General features: G+C 41.6%; 1 protein-coding gene and 1 long non-coding RNA gene across 13 annotated transcripts in view; one reads left to right on the plus strand and one right to left on the minus strand.

The window, feature by feature from the left end:
- AOPEP (aminopeptidase O (putative)) overlaps window positions 1–13,664 on the minus strand; it is a 413,124-nt gene that overhangs the window by 244,388 nt on the left and 155,072 nt on the right. The window lies entirely within an intron of this gene.
- Window positions 8,404–10,472, plus strand: LOC138433330 (uncharacterized). Its single transcript, XR_011254262.1, has 2 exons — window positions 8,404–8,720; window positions 9,275–10,472. It is a non-coding gene; the product is annotated as an uncharacterized lncRNA (long non-coding RNA).

Consider the following 13,664-nt stretch of genomic DNA (forward strand, 5'->3'; position numbering starts at 1 on the left):
AGGGGAAAAGGGACGCCAAGTTTGATTTAGATGAACCAGACTGACTCATGGAAATGTGGACAGGATTCACCTTCTCTGAGACACTTAGGGAGATGTAAACAATCCCCCAAAATCAAAGATTTTCCAGCAAGGAAGAAAGTGGGACAAGGTTTTAGGCAGGCAACCAATAGGTTGGTTCAGGTTTCCATCATATTAGAAACAGGCTGTGGAGTGTAATGGTCAAGGGCGTGCACACTCTGGAGCCACAGGCAGTGAGCTCATATTCCACTGAACCAACTGCTATCTAGTTCTCTGGGCTTCAGTTTTCTTCTTTCTGAAAAAACAAATAATTAGAGTTCCTAACTCAGAGGACTGCCGGGAGGATTAAATCTATAGTGCTTACAATAGACTCTAGCACACATTAAGGCTTAATACATGTTACTGGCCATCTCCACAGCCTCTGTAATAGGCTATAATAGCTAACAAGCAGAGACATGCCCAATTAGGCATTCAATAAGTTCATTTTGTTTTTCACATATTAATAACTTAATTAAAAGGGCCATTTCTTCTTATTGGGCTTCCCTAGTGGCTTAGACGGTAAAGAATCTGCCTGCAATGCAGGAGACCCTGGCTGGGGAAGATCCCCTGGAGAAGGAAATGGCTACCCACTCCAGTATTCTTGCCTGGAGAATTCCATGGACAGAGGAGTTTGGCAGGCTACAGTCCATGGGGTCACAAAGAGTCGGACAAGACTGAGCAACTTTCACTTTCTTCTTATTACTAGTATAAAGTTGTTACTGACTAAAAGTAATTACAGTTGGAAATACTTCAATAATCCATTGCTCCCTGGAAAATATATTAAGAGAAATATAATAATAATTATTATTATTTATAATGAATATTTATCGAGCCTTTACTTACTGTGTGCTAGAGACTGCTGTAAATGTCTTACATGCATTATCTCATTTAAACCTAAAACTAATTTATGAAGTCAGGCTTATCAGTAAAACATTATTAAAGCTAACCTCAAGCTAAATATAGCTTTATCTTCAAAGTATAAGTGTTTTCACATCATAACGTCAAATGAAAATTGGAGAGGCCAAATTTCTAGTTCTAAGATATGTTTTCTCCCCTTCCTATGATCGCTACCCCTATTTTAACATTGCTGAAATCAGGATGCATCTTACATTCTGTGCTTATGCTTACCACAATAACATGTGTGTGTCCCACTGTAATTTACTTGGTGACACATTAATAAAAGGGAGGAAGCACAGCAGTTCCAGCCATCAGGGAGTCAGGTTCCACGTTTTACTCATTAACCCTCATTAACCAAATATATGCTGCTTAGATGCTCTCTTCCACAAAGGGCCTTAAAAGGGGAACTCAGTGACTAATTACAGTATTACATTCCCCCTGGAGCCAGTAGCCAAATAATTTCCACTTTAAGTGGTAGAAATTATGTGAAGCAGTTAGGGCTTGAACATTAAAGACTAAGTCACATGTCCCCAATCCTGCAGGTGGTTCCTGGTCAAGATTTACCACTTTTCTTCAGTTCAGGAACCAAGTAAAGCACTGAAAATTCAAGGACATCATTTAAATTCTGAATCTATCATTATTTTGCTGGGTGCTACAGGCAGTTACAGAAATGCCCTGGGCTCTCATTCTTCATCTGTTAAAGGATATCAACTGTCCCTACAGAACGTCTAAGGATATTAAGAGTAACTAATGAGATTGTTTTGGTTCCAACATAACTCAAATTTTCTCCCACTCATATCTGTTTCCTCTTTTACCGCACACGAAGGCCCCAATGTCCCACTCCGTGAATGATTCAACCTATTAAGGAAATCAGCTGCTCGCCTGCAGCTAATAACATAGTTCTGCTTCATTACTTCTTGAATGAATTTCATTTTCTTCAATCTTCTATAAGACTCTATTCAATTTCAAAAAGGTAGGTGTTAACAAGAAATCAACAGCACAAAGAATCAAAGAGAGATGTCACCTGGTTGATGGCAATGGCCTCCGACTGCGACTTTTGTGGGAAACAGAAGCAATCAACATGGAACTCATGTACCATCCTACCAGTGCCCACTCCACACATGCCTTCTCATGAGACAGTGAGTTAACCTTTTTTGTGCCCCTCAAAGACTCACTACTCTTATTATAGAGCCCCCTTCCTTCTCACCACAATGATGCATATAGTTGCTGCCAACATCACCTGTCTTCTCATTCTCTCCTTTCTCATCAATTTCTTCCTCTTTACTCACACCGCATCAGTCTACCAACATGTTCTGATAAAGTCGGTCCTTAAAACATCCCCTCTTGACTTCACATCTTTAACCATAAACTTCCCTATTCCTCTGCTTTCTTTACAGGACTCCTTCAAAGAGCCTCCTCACTAGATATCTCAACTTACTTTCCAACTCCCTCCCAGTTCTCTCCCTCAGTTCAGTTCAGTTCAGTTCAGCCACTCAGTCGTGTCCGACTCTTTGTGACCCCATGAATCGCAGCACGCCAGGCTTTCCTGTCCATCACCAACTCCTGGAGTTCACTCAAACTCATGTCCATCGAGTCATCCAGCCATCTCATCCTGTTGTCCCCTTCTCCTCCTGCCCCCAATCCCTCCCAGCATCAGAGTCTTTTCCAATGAGTCAGCTCTTCGGATGAGGTGGGCAAAGTATTGGAGTTTCAGTTTTAGCATCAGTCCTTCCAATGAACACCCAGGACTGATCTCCTTTAGAATGGACCGGTTGGATCTCTGTGCAGTCCAAGGGACTCTCAGGAGTCTTCTCCAACACCACAGTTCAAAAGCATCAATTCTTTGGCGCTCAGCTTTCTTCATAGTCCGACTCTCACATCCATACATGACCACTGGGAAAACCATAGCCTTGACTAGACAGATCTTTGTTGGCAAAGTAATGTCTCTGCTTTTGAATATGCTGTCTGCTGCTGCTGCTGCTAAGTCGGTCAGTCATGTTCGACTCTGTGCGACCTCATAGACGGCAGCCCACCAGGTTCCCCCGTCCCTGGGATTCTTCAGGCAAGAACACTGGAGTGGGTTGCCATTTCCTTCTCCAATACATGAAAGTGAATGAAAGTGAAGTCACTTAGTTGTGTCCGACTCCTAGCGACCCCATGGACTGCAGCCTACCAGGCTCCTCCATCTATGGGATTTTCCAGGCAAGAGTACTGGAGTGGGGTGCCATTGCCTTCTCTGGAATATGCTGTCTAGGTTGGTCATAACTTTCCTTCCAAGGAGTAAGAATCTTTTAATTTCATGGCTGCAATCACCATCTGCAGTGATTTTGGAGCACAAAAAAAAATAAAAAAAATAAAGTCAGCCACTGTTTACACTTTCCCCATCTATTTCCCATGAAGTGATGGGACCAGATGCCGTGATCTTAGTTTTCTGAATGTTGAGCTTTAAGCCAACTTTTTGACTCTCCTCTTTCACGTTCATCAAGAGGCTTTTGAGTTCCTCTTCCCTTTCTGCCATAAGGGTGGTGTCATCTGCATATCTGAGAGTATTGATATTTCTCCCGGCAATCTTGATTCTAGCTCTTGCCAATTAGGCTTCCTTCTCACAATGCTACCAGCATTGTTCTCTTTAAGGTTACCAGTGACCTCCACTGGACCACATCCCATAGTCCATTCTCAGGGCGTGTATATTTCATGCCCAGTGGCTGACACACTTGGCTATCATGTCTCAGTTCTCATCCCTCTTATCTTCTCTATCTCCCTCCACAATGTGCTTTTCAGTCCCATGACTTTAAATACCATCTGAATCCTGAAGAACCCCTCCAAATTCATATCTCCAGCTATGAGCTTCCCTTTGAATTCCAGCTATATTTCCACTTGGACATTTCAAACTCAACAAATTTAAAACCAATCCTGATTTTCCCTAACAACCTTATTCTTTTCCTGCTATTTCCATTTCAATAAAAATAACACCACTGTTTTTTTTCCAGACCCTAAACCTTGAAGTTGTCCCTGTTTCCTCTTTCTCTTACATCGTACATACAATTCACTCTAAAATTTCATTAACTTGATCTTCAAAATATCCCAAATTTGAACACTTCTCACCTCATCTACTGTTACCATCCTAGTCCAAACTACTGTTATCTCTCACAGATTTCTCTATTAGCTTTCCAATTGGATACCTGCTTTTGCTCTTACCTGTCCCTATCTCCCAAACACAAATAACAAGCATCTATCCAGAATCACATTTTCAAGGTATAAATCAAATCATGTTACTTACTGCATAAAACCTAAAGATGGTCCCCCCCGCCCATATCACTCAGAACAAAAGACTGAGAAGGCCCTAGAAAACTGTGTCCTCTGTAACTTCTCCAATGCACCATCGCTCTCTCCCTTGTTCATTCAACACCAGCTACCTGGCTGTCTTTCAACATGCTAAGCAAATTCTTACCTCAGGGACTCTGTCTCACCTGGCCTTCTGCCTTGCTTTGTTCAGGTCTGTGCTCAAATATCACATATTCAGAAAGTTTCATCTGAATTTGCCATCAGTTCAGTTCAGTCGCTCAGTTCAGTTCAGTCGCTCAGTTGTGTCCAACTCTATGCAACCCCATGAATTGCAGCATGCCAGGCCTCCCTGTCCATGAGCATCTCCAGGAGTTCACTCAAACTCACGTCCATCGAGTTGGTGATGCCATCCAGCCATCTAATCCTCTGTCGAGTCATGTCCAACTCTTTGTGACCCCATGGACTGCAGCACACCAGGCCTCCCTGTCCATCACCAAGTCCTGGAGTTCACACAAACTCATGTCTGTTGAGTTGGTGATGCCGCCAACCATCTCATATTCTGTCCTTCCCTTTTCCTCCCACCTTCAATCTTTCCCAGCATCAGGGTTTTTTCAAATGAGTCAGTTCTTCGCATCAGGTGGCCAGAGTAATGGAGTTTCAGCTTCAACATCAGTCCTTCCAATGAACACTCAGGACTGATCTCCATTAGGATGGACTGGTTGGAACTCCTTGCAGTCCGAGGGACTCTCAAGAGTCTTCTCCAACACCACAGTTCAAAAGCATCAGTTCTTGGGTGCTCAGCTTTCCTTATAGTCCAACTCTCACATCCATACATGACCACTGGGAAAACCATAGCCTCAACTAGACAGACCTTTGTTGGCAAAGTAATGTCTCTGCTTTTTAATATGCTGTCTAGGTTGGTCATAACTTTCTTCCAAGGAGTAAGCGTCTTTTAATTTCATGGCTGCAGTCACCAACTGCAGTGATTTTGGAGCCTAAAAATAAAGTCTGCCACTGTTTCCACCATTTCCCCATCTATTTGTCATGAAGTAATGGGACTAGATGATCTTAGTTTTCTGAATGTTGAGCTTTAAGCCAACTTTTTAACTCTATTCTTTCACTTTCACCAAGAGGCTCTTTAGTTCTTCTTTGCTTTCTGCTAAATGGGTGGTGTCATCTCCGTATCTGAGGTTATTGATATTTCTCCTGGCAATCTTGATTCCAGCTTGTGCTTCTTCCAGCCCACCATTTCTCATGATGTACTCTGCATATAAGTTAAATAAGCAGGGTGGCAATATATAGCCTTGATGTACTCCTTTTCCTATTTGGAACCAGTCTGTTGTTTCATGTCCTGTTCCTACTGTTGCTTCCTAACCTGCATATAGGTTTCTCAGGAGGCAGGTAGTCTTTCTCATCCTATTCTTTTCCTTTATTTCTTTGCACTGATCACTGAGGAAGGCTTTCTTATCTCTCCTTGCTATTCTCTGGAACTCTGCATTCAAATGGGTATATCTTTCCTTTTCTCCTTTGCTTTTCACTTCTCTTCTTTTCAAGCTATTTGTAAGGCCTCCTCACACAGCCATTTGGCTTTTTGGCATTTCTTTTTCTTGGGGACGGTCTTGATCCCTGTCTCCTGTACAATATAATGAACCTCCATCTACAGTTCATCAGGCCCTCTGTCTATCACATCTAGTCCCTTAAATCTATTCCTTACTTCTACTGTATAATTGTAAGGGATTTGATTTAGGTTATACCTCAATGGTCTAGTGGTTTTCCCTACTTTCTTCAATTTAAGTCTGAATTTGGCAATAAGCAGTTTATGATCTGAGCCACAGTTAGCTCTCAGTCTTGTTTTTGCTGACTATAGAGCTTCTCTATCTTTGGCTGCAAAGAATGTAACCAATCTGATTTTGGTATTGACCATCTGGTGATGTCCATGTGTAGAGTCTTCTTTTGTGTTGTTGGAAGAGGGTGTTTGCTGTGACCAGTGCATTCTTTTGACAAAACTCTATTAGCCTTTGCCCTGCTTCATTCTGTACTCCAAGGCCAAATTTGCCTGTTACTCCAGGTGTTTCTTGACTTCCTCGTTTTGCATTCCAGTCCCCTAAAATGAAAAGGACATCTTTTGGGGGTGTTAGTTCTAAAAGGTCTTGTCATTCTTCATAGAACAGTTCAGCTTCAGCCTCTTCAGCATCACTGGTCAGTGCATAGACCTAGATTACCGTGATATTGAACGGTTTGTCTTGGAAACCAGAACAGAACAGAGATCATTCTGTCATTTTTGAGATTGCATCCAAGTACTGCATTTAAGTACTGAATCTGCCAAAAAAATAGCAAACCTCCTCACTCTCAGTTCCTTCAGCCTGCTTTATCCTACAGAGCACTTTCAATACCTGACTACACAGCACATCTTTGTTTGTTTGTTTATTATGTCTTCTGCAACAGGACTTCAGCTCTTTGATGGAATGGACTTTGTTGGTTCCGAGTCCCTGGAACAGTACTTGGCATATAGCAAGTGTTCAATAAATAGTTGTTAATTGACAGACTGAGTGAATGATTAAATTCTTGGGCTTTTATTTTTATTTTTTCCCTGAAAGGGACACCTTTTTATTGCCATATTGACTGGCTCAGGTAACTTACACCTTGGCCTAAAACGCTTCCCACTGAACTCCACTCCCATAGGTAGCCCCTTCCTGGCCTGCTCGGGCTCCATAGACAGCCCTCACAGTAGGTCCATCTGCCTCCTGAGACCCTGAGTTCTTCCAGGGCACAGACTGTGGATTTATCTTTCATCTTTCGTGCTAAGGGTTTCTGGCACAAATTGTCTATTGACTGTTTTCAGTTTTAAATAATATGCTGGGTATGACTGAGCAACTCCATGGAGGAAAATAAATAGCCCAGATATAGTGAGATGAAGTACTAGCTGTATCTAGGTCTATCGAAAAATTATCTTCATAGCATAAATCTTTTCCATAGCATAGGGCTCAACAATCAGACAGCAATAATTGAAAGAAAAAACACTTAGAGATATATAAAAAGGAAGGTATATTGGAGGGAAACAAAAAGCCAAGTGCAAATAGTATAGTTCAGGTTATAAGAGAAAAAAACTGTGATACAATATGATCATTCCTTTCTGAAGAGTAATACAGTGTTCAAGAACCATAATTACTGCAGTAATACTAGATAAGACAAAAAGAGAGTCCTGGTCAAATTGAATGGATTTTGTCTTTAATTTCCATAAAAAGCTTGGTTTCAAAGGCTCATGGACATTCTCTGCCTGGTGCCCAACCTACCCAGTAGGCTGAAAGAGCAGGAATGATGGAAATACAAGCTAGACATTCATTCACTGCTTGGGTTTCTTCTAAATGCCAGACTGTGCTGGGCACTGAGGACACAAGCGTGAATCAGACACAGGAGACCATGAGCTCCTTGAAAACTGAGGCTAAGAGAAGGAGGCATGGACACACACCATCGCAATAGATTAAAAATACTGTAACAAGAAAAACACACGGATAATGATGAGAAAGAAGAAAGCTAGAATGAACTTACTCGGGGGGATCAAAGATGGATCCCTGAGGATGAAAGTTCTGAAATGTGTTTTCTGGGATAAGTAGAAGCTCACCAGGCAGCAAGGGAGGGGAGTGGGGAAACAGGGAGGGCAAGTTAGGCTAAGGAAAAAGATGTAAAAGGGTGCAGAGGCACAAAACCCTTGGAGTGTGATGGAATCTGGACAGGGGAGATCATTGTTTCTGTTGAGTGCTATGTTGAGACATGGGCAGAGGCAGGCAGCAAAGGGCCTCGTGTAAGATGCTCAGGGGATAAGCAGCCAATTCTAGTTGCATTTCAGGCAGGTTGGATGATTCTGACAGTGGTGTAGAGAAAGGGCTTGAGGGGAGACAGGCCAGAGGCATGAGCACCGGAGAGAAGACTTCCTGCAAAGCTCCAGTGACATGTCAGGGGCTCTCATCAGGAAGCACCTGCAGAAGGGAGAGGAGAGGGCCCATTCCGAAGATACTTTGGGGGGAAAACAGGCAGCGCTTGGTGACTGATAGACGCAGTGAACGTGAGGTCAGCAAGAGTTCAGGCTGACTTTAGGTTTGTGTCTTAAGTCACTGAATGGATGTCCCACTAACCAGGAGAGAAGAGGGAGGGGAAGCGGGGAGGGAGGAAGCCAGCTGTTAAAGAGCTGGCTGTTCGTGCCTGTTCACTCGGCCAGGTGTGGCAGTGGGGCCTCCACTACACTCAGGTTGTTCTCTGGAGCTCCCGGAGCTGGCCTGAGGAGGAGTGCCCTGGCCTCTGGCCTCTCTGAAGAGACATGATGTCACAGGGTTGGGGACACTGCTTCCCTGGCACCGTGCCCCCACACTTGTTGCACCACACAAAGGCCACATTAAATAAAGCAGAGGTGACAGTCAACCCCATCTGCTGACAGAAACCGAAAAACCACCAGACTTGGCATCGCACAGCCTTCAAACAATACGGTAAGTTTATTGCCACATGAATAAGGCTTTGGAGGGTAAGCATGGGATTTTTGAAGACTTCAACATTTTCAACATGTTTGCTTCTCCTTAAGTATTATTACTTCCATGTAAGATAAACATTCCAGTTATAGTATGAAAATATTTTGAATTTTATTCAGTTTTCATAAATAAAAACGGATTAGTAAGTTTTTATTTTCTAAACTACCACTACGATAATCAATTTCAATCTGCTCTTATTAGTGTCACTATCATGCAGACAATAAGAAAAAATGAAGACGACCATAGAGTCCTTGAAGGAAAATTCTTGGTTCATGAAGGGTAAACTAATGTTAATTAAAAGAATAAAGGTCCAGGGGAGTTCTGTTTTCAAGCGTGATGAAATAAGCCCACTTCACCCTCTCTCTCCCAATGAATGCAAATCTTTAACACTGACAGAATGCATACAGCAACTACCAGAAGACTCTGAAAAATAAATTGTAGCAGGAGATTTATACATGAAGACTAGAATTTAAAATACTATTGAACCAGTGGTGAAATTCCTGTTTTTTCTGCAGCATTCCTCAGAAGCAATCTGAAAACCAATGAAAAGCACCAAGGCAAGGACAGATAGAGCTCCAGGACAAATCCTCCAATTCAAAGAAGGAACCAGATGGAGAGGAAGAACACCTAAAGCTAAGAGAGAGGCAAGAAGGGGAGAGACATGGAGAAATCCCCTGCTTCCTCTTCTTTTCTTTCTTCTCTTTGCTCATATTTTACCCCTAGGCAATCCTGAGTGACTGTGGTGACAGGAAGTAGAGACTTTGGGGTGGAAAGCACCTAAAACTGAGGGTGGGAACCTCCCTTTACTTTTGGAGTACTGTGATCCAGAGAGGCTAGGGAAAAACACTCATTGCTTTTTTTTTTTTTTTTCTACGTCAATACTCTTGCTGCTTGGCCCTGGACAGGGGCAGAGTTGTGGGCAGTGTGTCAAAGGGGGTCAACCAAAGCCCCAGATTTCTGGCCAAAGCACCAAAAAAAGGAGAACCAGGTATCGAAAATACCAAGGAGAATGCAGAGAGGGGGGCTCAGGGACCAACAACGTTGTTTATAAACTCCTGAGTTTACTCCCAGGCTGTGCATGTAGGGATCTGATCTTAAAAGGCACACCAAAGACATAGAGAGCTGCACTAAGAGAAAGACCATCTCCCAGCACCCACTGGGTAGTACACGAGGGACAGATCCAAGCAATACTGCAAAGACTTCTACCACAGAGCAGACATTGAAACCATAACCTACAGAAGGCTGGTCAGAACTTCCTGCCTAAACCCAATTGTACCTGCTCTAAAAAAAGAAATTAACCTAATCCCTAGATTTAAACAAGACACCAAATCTCACAATATGCAGAATGTCCAGGATACAATCTAAAATTACTTTGCATATGAAGAATCAAGAAAATCTCAGTCACATGGGAAGAAGTCAACAGATGACAATGCGGTAATGACAAAGATGCTGAAACCACCTGACCAAAACTTTAAAGTAGTTATTGTAAAAATGTTCAGTGAAGTAAGGATGAACACACTTGAAACGAATAGAAAAAAGGAAAGTCTCAGCATAGAGACAGAAGTCATATGTAGCATTATTTAGCACAGCTAAATTATGGAAACAGTCTAAGTGTCAATGAATGAATGAATGAATAAAGAAAATGTGATACACACACACACACACACTCACATACATCATGATGGAATATTATTCAGCCATAAAAGAAAGAAATCCTTTATGCTAAGGTCAGACAGAGAAAGACAAAATGACAAACAACTTATGATCTCATACAGAATCTTTAAAAAAAAACAACAGAGAATAAATGAGAAGTTGCCAGAAGTGAGGAGTGAAGGTCAAAAGGTACAAACTTACAGTTATAAAATAAATAAATCCTAGGATGTAATGTAATGTTCTGGGCTTCCCTGGTGGCTCAGATGGTAAAGAATCTGCCTGTAATGTGGGAGACCCGGTTTCAATCCCTGGTTTGGGAAGATCCCTTACAGAAAAGGAATGGCAACCCACTCCAGTATTATTGCCTGAAGAATTCCATGGACAGGGGAGCCCGATGGGCTACAGACCCTGGGTTGCAAAGAGTCAGACATGACTCAGCAACTAACACTACACTAGCAGGATGCAACATTCAGCATGGTCACTATAGTTAAAAACACTGTATTGTACATTTGAAAGTTGCTAAGAGAGATCTTGAAAGTTCTCATCACAAGAAAAAATTTAACTATGTGTGATGATGAATGTTAATGGGACTTATCATGGTGATCATTTCATAATATATGCAGATATCTAATTACTATGTTGTATATCTGAAACTAATACAATGTTACATGTCAACTATATACCAATTTTAAAAAAGAAAGAAATAGAAGGTATAAGCAGAACCAAATGAAAGTTGTAAAACTGAAAAATATAATAATATTTTTAAAATTCACTTCATTGACTAGGCTCCATAGTAGATTAGAAGTGACACAGGAATTAGTAAACTTTAAGATATAGTGATAGAATACTATACTATTCTGAATACTATTCAGAAGCTGAATAACAGAGAGAAAAATTTCTTTTAATGCGTAAAGCCTCAGGGAGTTGCAGCTACTAAAAGGACTAATATTTGCTTTTATTAAAGTTTCAGAGAGGAATATTACTCAGCCATGAAAATGAATGAAATATTGCTACTTTCAGCAACATTGGTGGATCTAAAGAATATTCTGCTTATTGAAATAAGTCAGAGAAAAACAAATACTATATGATGCCATTTATGTGTGGAACCTAAAAAATAATATAAATGAATCTACATACAAAAGAGAAACACGCACAGACATAGAAATCAAATGACAAATTAGGAATATGGAAGTAACAGATACAAACCATGATACATAAAATAGATAAGCAACAAGAATTTATTGTATAGCATAAGGAATCATATTCAATTCCTTGTAATAACCTTATAACGGAATATAATCTTAAAAAAACCCTGAATCACTGTGCTGTACCTGCATCCATGCTAGATCACTTTGGTCATGTCCAACTCTTTGTGAACCTATGGACTGCAGCCTGCCAGGCTCCTCTATCCATGGGATCCTCCAGGCAAGAATATTGGAATGGGTGGCTGGGCACACCTGAGACTAATATAAAATTGTAAATCAACTATGCTGCTGTTGATCAGTCACTGTCATGTCTAACTCTTTGTGACTCCATGGATTGCAGCATTCCAGATTTTCCTATGCTTTACTGTCCCCCAGTTCAGTTCAGTTCGGTCGCTCAGTCATGTCTGACTCTTTGAGACCCCATGAACCGCAGCATGCCAGCCCTCCCCGTCCATCATCAACTCCCAGAGTTTACCCAAACTCATGTCCATTGAGTTGGTGATGCCATCCAACCATCTCATTCTCTGTCGTCCCCTTCTGCTCCTGCCATCAATCTTTTGCAACATCAGGGTCTTTTCAAATGAATCAGCTCTTCCCATCAGCTGGCCAAAGTATTGGAGTATCAGCTTCAACATTAGTTGTTCCAATGAACACTCAGGACTGATCACCTTTAGGATAGACTTGTTGGATCTCCTTGCAGTCCAAGGGACTCTCAAGAGTTTTCTGCAACCCCACAGTTCAAAAGCATCAATTCTTCATCCCTCAGCTTTCTTTATAGTCCAACTCTCACATTCATACATGACCACTGGAAAAACCATAGCCTTGACTAGATGGAGCTTTGTTGACAAAGTAATGTCTCTGCTTTTTAATATGCTGTCTAGGTTGGTCGTAACTTTCCTTCCAAGGAGTAAGCGTCTTTTAATTTCATGGCTGCAATCACCATCTGCAGTGATTTGGGAGACCAGAAAAACAAAGTCAGCCACTTCTTCCACTGTTTCCCCATCTATTTGCCATGAAGTGATGGGACCAGATGCCATGACCTTAGTTTTCTGAATGTTGAGCTTTAAGCCAACTTTTTCACTCTCCACTTTCAGTTTCATCAAAAGGGTTTTTAGTTCCTCTTCACTTTCTGCCATAAGGGTGGTGTCATCTGAATATCTGAGGTTATTGATATTTCTCCCAGCAATCTTGATTCCAGCTATGGTTCCTCCAATCCAGCGTTTCTCATTTTGTACTCTGCATATAAGTTAAATAAGCAGGGTGACAATATACAGCCTTGCTGTACTCCTTTTCCTATTTGGAACCAGTCTGTTGTTCCATGTCCTGTTCCTACTGTTGCTTCCTGATCTGTATACAGGCTTCTCAAGAGGCAGGTCAGGTGGTCTAGTATGCCCATCTCTTTCAGAATTTCCAGTTTATTGTGATCCACACAGTCAAAGGCTTTGGCATGGTCAATAAAGCAGAAATAGATGTTTTTCTGGAACTCCTTTGCCTTTTCGATGATCCAGCGAATGTTGGCAATTTGATCTCTGGTTCCTCTGCCTTTTCTAAAACCAGCTGGAACATCTGAAAGTTCATGGTTCACATATTGTTGAAGCTTGGCTTGGAGAATTTTGAGCTTTATTTTACTAGTGTGTGAGATGAGGGCAATTGTGCAGTAGTTTGAGCATTTTTTGGCATTGCCTTTCTTTGGGATTGGAATGAAAACTGACCTCTTCCAGTCCTGTGGCCACTGCTGAGTTTTCCAAATTCACTGGCATATTGAGTGCAGCACTTTCACAGCATCATCTTTTAGGATTTGAAATAGCTCCACCAGAATTCCATCACCTCCAGTTGCTTTGTTCATAGTTATGCTTTGTAAGGCCCACTTGACTTCACATTCCATGATGTCTGGCTCTAGGTGAGTGATCACACCATCGTGATTAGCTGGGTTGTGAAGATCTTTTTTGTACAGTTCTTCTGTGTATTCTTGCCGTCTCTTCTTAGCATCTTCTGCTTCTATTAGGTTCATACAATTTCTGTCCTTTATTGAGCCCATCTTTGCATG

Source organism: Ovis canadensis, chromosome 2 (genome assembly GCF_042477335.2).
Source record: "Ovis canadensis isolate MfBH-ARS-UI-01 breed Bighorn chromosome 2, ARS-UI_OviCan_v2, whole genome shotgun sequence".
In the NCBI taxonomy this organism is placed as follows: Eukaryota; Metazoa; Chordata; class Mammalia; order Artiodactyla; family Bovidae; genus Ovis; species Ovis canadensis.